Here is a 6,071-nt window from a genome sequence, read left to right as displayed (position 1 = left end):
GCAGCAGCATGGCACAGGGAGATGGGTTCAGTGCTTTGTGATGACATAGAGGGGTGCGATAGGGAGGATGGGAGGGATGCTCACGAGGGAGGGGATATGGGGACATGTGTATGCATGTGGTTGATTTGCTTTGTTGGGCAACAGAAAGTAACACAGTATTGTGAAGCAATTATACTCCAATAAAGACCTATTGAAAAAATTTTAAAAACTAAAAATGGAACTACCATATGATCCAGCAATTTCACTCCTGGGCATTTACCCAGAAAAAACAAAAATGCTAATTCAAAAAGATATATGCACCCTAATGTTCATAACAATACTATTTACAATAGCCAAGACATAGAAGCAACCCAAGAGCCCATCAACAGATGACTGGATTGAGAAGATGTGCTACACACACACACACACACACACACACACACACACACACACACACACAATGGAATACTACTCAACCATAAAAAAGAATGAAATTTTGCCATTTGTGGAAATGTGGATGGACCTAGAGAATACTATGCTTAGTGAAATAAGTCAGAGAAAGACAAATACTGTCTGATATCATTTACATGTGGAATCTAAAACCTAATACAAATGAATATATATGCAAAACAGAAACAGACTCACAGATATAGAAAACAAACTTGTGGTTACCAAAGGGGAGAGGTAAGGGGAGAAGGACAAATTAGGGGTATGGGTTAACAGACACAAACTACTATGTATAAAATAGGTAATAAGAATTTACTCTATAACACAGGGATTTATAGCCATTATCTTGTAATAACCTATAATGGACTATAATCTGCAAAAATACTGGATCACTATGCTGTACACCTGAAACTAATAAAATATTGTAAATCAACTATACTTTAATTTTTTAAAGTTACTAAAATAATAAATACATACATACATTAAAGACAGTAGGCTCAATTGAATAAATATAGCTTCATGGAAAACTCACTACATTGTCCTTATTTTCCTCATCGGGATATAAACTGGCTCCAGTCCTGGACCAGCATTTACTACCCAGGGCACGTCACCTCTTGTAAGTGACCTAGTTTCTTTCAGTTCTTTGGTTCTTTACAGCTTGAGGGGTAATCATAATCTCTACCTTGAGTTTTGAAAGGGATGTTATATACTTGTACTTTTCAGCTCATCTTAGCAGATAACTGTTACCTTTTATGGTGATCTTAGGGGAGCCACTAAAATTCAGAGATCATTTCATTAAACACAGGTATCTGAAAGTCCCCATCTCAGAATCAAACATCAATGTGAATAGTTAATTTGCTCCTGTGTACCTCCCTTCCTTTGTACTGCCCATTATTTGTGGGGCAGTTATTCCATTTACATTATAAATTTTTAGTATCGAATTTATTTTTTACTCTCCTTGAAGTTGGAAAAGTCATGTAGTTCTTTTAAATTCCAAATAATAGAATTTGCTTCCCCATAATGGCCAGAAGTGAATGTTGTGTACTTTGCCCCAGTCATATAACCTTGCACTCATTCACAGGAAAAAAGGTTAGAAAAATAGACAGTTGCACTCTAAAAAAATGAAACAAGTGGCTCTGCAATTTCAAGGAAATTTTAACATACATTATATCATTTTTACCCCGCAGAAGCCCTATGAAGGAGGAAGAAACTGATCTCTCATGTAATAAATGCAGGGCTGAGACATCAGGAGATAAAGTGACTCTAAGGTCTCATAGCTAGCTGGTGGGTGAAAGGAGGCCAAGACTAAACCCCTCTCTGTTTCAATCACACTCTTTCAATTACATTTATACCCTTATTGTCTTCATTCATTTAACAAACATTACTGAGCATCTTCTCAATAAGAAGGCAGGGGGTGAGTCGAGCTGAAGATACAAATGTCAGTATACCACATAATTCCTGTGTTTCAGGGAGCTTACAGTCTTTTGGGAGTGGAGGCAAGTGTACAAATAAGTTTAGAACTAGGCAGAATATACATGTTGTTCAAAAGCTTTATTTATTGAACCACTGGGATCCAAAGAAGGTGCAACTCATGTGCAATTGGTTCAGCCCTACTGCCTCACACTCACACGTGTTTCTCTGCTTTTTCTGAGTGAGATTTGCAGTGTTTCTCACAACGAAAGATAAGGATCACCTGCACCAGAATCACCTGGAGTGGTTATTACATACAGATTCCTGGGCTCCACCTCAGACCTACCAAAATAAATATGTCTTGGAACCCAGGAATTTTTTTAAAATATGGAATGCTTCAGAGATTGGTTCAAGATGGCAGAGTAGAAGGATGTGCACTCATTCCCTCTTGTGAGAGCACCAGAATCACAACTAACTGCTGAACAGTCATCAACAGGAAGACACTGGAACTCACCAAAAAAGATACCCCACGTCCAAAGACAAAGGAGAAGCCACAATGAGATGGTAGGAGGGGCGCAATCACAATAAAATCAAATCTCGTAACTGCCGGGTGGGTGACTCACAAACTGGAGAACAATTATACCACAGAAGTCCACCCACTGGAGTGAAGGTTTTGAGCCCCATATCAGACTTCCCAAGCTGAGGGTCTGGCAACAGGAGGAGGAATTCCCAGAGAATGAGACTTTGAAGGCTAGTGGGATTTGATTGCACGACTCTGACAGGACTGGGGGATACAGAGACTCCACTCTTGGAGAGCACACACAAAGTAGTGTGTGCATCAGGACCCAGGGGAAGGAGAAGTGATCCCACAGGAGACTGAACCAGACCTACCTGCTAGTGTTGGAGGGTCTCCTGCAGAGGCAGGGGGTGGCTGTGGCTCACTGCAGGGCAAGGACACTGGCGTGAGCACTCCCAGAGTCTGCCATTAGCCCCACCAAAGAGCCAGGTAGGCTCCAGTGCTGGGTCACTTCAGGCCAAACAACCAACAGGGAAGGAACCCAGCCCCACCCATCAGCAAACAAGCTGATTAAGCTTCTACTGAGCTCTGACCACCTGAGCAACACCCAGCTCTACCCATCACCAGTCCCTCCCATCAGGAAGCTTGCACAAGTAACTCACCCATCAGACAGTAGACAGCAGAAGCAACAAGAATTACAATTCTGCAGCCTGCGGAATTAAAACCACAATCACAGAAAGATAGACAAAATGAAAAGGCAGAGGACTATGTACCAGATGAAGGAACAAGATAAAACCCCAGAAAAACAATTAAGTGAAGTGGAGATAGGCAACCTTCCAGAAAAAGAATTCAGAATAATGACAGCAAAGATGACCCAGGACCTCGGAAAAAGAATGGAGGCAAAGACTAAGAAGATGCAAGAAATGTTTAACAAAGACCTAGAAGAATTAAAGATCAAACACCTAGAAGAATTAAAGAACAAACAAACAGAGATGAATACAATAACTGAAATGAAAAATACACTAGAAGGAATCAATAGCAGAATAACTGAGGTAGAAGAACAGATAAGTGACCTGGAAGACAGGATGGTGGAATTCACTGCCACAGAACAGAGTAAAGAAAAAAGAATGAAAAGAAATGAAAACAGCCTAAGAGACCTCTGGGACGATATTAAAGGCACCTCTAAACACATTCACATTATAGAGGTCTCAGAAGGAGAAGAGAGAGAGAAAGGACCCGAGAAAATATGTGAAGAAATTATAGTCGAAAATTTCCCTAACATGGGAAAGGAAAGAGCCACCCAAGTCCAGGAAGCACAGAGAGTCCCATGCAGGATAAACCCAAGGAGAAACATGCCGAGACACAAAGTAAGCAAATTGACAAAAATTAAAGACAAAGAAAAATTATTGAAAGCAACAGGGGAAAATGACAAATAACATACAAGGGAACTCCCATAAGGTTAACAGCTATTTCTCAACAGAAGCTCTACAAGCCAGAAGGGAGTGGCACAATATATTTAAAGTGATCAAAGGGAAAAACCTACAACCAAGATTACTCTACCCGGCAAGGATCTCATTTAGATTCGACAGAGAAATCAAAAGCTTTACAGACAAGCAAAAGCTAAGAGAATTCACCCCCACCAAACCAGCTCTACAACAAATGCTAAGGAACTTAAGTGGGAAACACAAGAGAAAAAAAGGACCAACGAAAACAAACCCATAACAATTAAGACGATGGTAACAGGAACATACATATTGATAATCACCTTAAATGTGAATGGATTAAAGGCTCCAACCAAAAGACACAGGCTCGCTGAATGGATACAAAAACAAGACCCATATATAGGCTGTCTACAAGACAACCACTTCAGACCTAGGGACACATACAGACTGAAAGAGAGGGGATGGAAAAAGATATTCCATGAAAATGGAAATCAAAAGAAAACTGGAGTAGCAATACTCGTATCAGATAAAATAGACTTTAAAATAAAGAATGTTACAAGAGACAAGGGAGGACACTACATAATGGTCAAGGGATCAACCCAAGAAGAAGATATAACAATTATAAATATATATGCACCCAACATAGGAGCACCTCAATCCATAAGGCAAATGCCAACAGCTATAAAAGAGGAAATCAACAGTCACACAATAATGGTGTGGGGCTTAAACACGTCACATACACCAATGGACAGATCATCCAGACAGAAAATTAATAAGGAAACACAAGCTTTAAATGACACAATACACCAGAGAGATTTAATGGATATTTATAGGACACTCCATACAAAAACAGCAGATTACACTTTCTTCTCAAGTGCACACGGAACATTCTCCAGGACAGATCACATCTTTGGCCACAAATCAAGCCTCAGTGAATTTGAGAAAACTGAAAACATATCAAGCACCTTTTCTGACCCCAACACTATGAGACTAAAAATAAATTACAGGGAAAAAAACGTAAAAGACACAAACACATGGAGGCTAAACAATACGTTACTAAATTACCAAGAGATCACTGAAGAAATCAAAGAGGAAATCAAAAAATACCTAGACACAAATGACAGAATAAAACATGACAATCCAAAACTATGGGATGCACCAAAAGCAGTTCTAAGAGGGAAGTTTATAGCAATACAAGCCTACCTCAAGAAACAAGAAAAATCTCAAATAAACAATCTAACCTTATACCTAAAGGAACGAGAGAATGAAGAACAAAAAAACTCAAAGTTAGTAGAAGGAAAGAAATATAAAGATCAGAGCAGAAATAAATGAAATAGAAAGAAAGAAAACAATAGCAAAGATCAATAAAACTAAAAGCTGGGTCTTTGAGAAGATAAACAAAATTGATAAACTTTTAGCCAGACTCACCAAGAAAAAGAGGGAGAGGACTCAAATCAATAAAATTAGAAATGAAAAAGGAGAAGTTACAATAGACACCGCAGAAATACGAAGGATCATAAGAGACTACTAAAAGCAACACTCTGCCAATAAAATGGACAACCGGGAAGAAATGGACAAATTCTTGGAAAGGTAGAACCTTTCAAGACTGAACAGGAAAATTAGAAAATATGAAGAGACCAATCACAAGAAATGAAATTGAAACCACGATTAAAAATCCTCCAACAAACAAAAGTCCAGGACCAGATGGCTTCACAGGTGAATTCTATCAAACATTTAGAGAAGAGCTAACGCCCATCCTTCTCAAACTCTTCCAAAAAACTGCAGAGCAAGGAACACTCCCAAACTCATTCTACGAGGCCACCATCACCCTGATACCAAAACCAGAGAGAGATACTACAAAAAAAGAAAATTACAGACCAATATCACTGATGTATATAGATGCAAAAGTCCTCAAAATAATATTAGCAAACAGAATCCAACAGCACATTAAAAGGATCATACACCATGGTCAAGTGGGATGTATCCCAGGGATGCAACGATTCTTCAATATACGCAAATTAATCAATGGGGAAAACCATATTAACAAATTGAAGAATAAAAACCATATGATCATCTCAATAGATGCAGAAAAAGCTTTTGACAAAATTCAATGCCCATTTATGATAAAAACTTTCCAGAAAGTGGACATAGAGGGAACCTACCTCAACGTAATAAAGGCCATATATGACAAACCCACAGCAAACATCATTCTCAATGGTGAAAAACTGAAAGTATTTCCTCTAAGATCAGGAACAAGACAAGGATGTCCACTCTCG

The sequence above is a fragment of the Stenella coeruleoalba genome, assembly GCF_951394435.1.
Source record: "Stenella coeruleoalba genome assembly, chromosome: 6".
Classification (NCBI taxonomy): domain Eukaryota; kingdom Metazoa; phylum Chordata; class Mammalia; order Artiodactyla; family Delphinidae; genus Stenella; species Stenella coeruleoalba.
The sequence above is the reverse complement of the archived record's forward strand: the minus strand, read 5'-3'. Positions refer to the sequence as shown.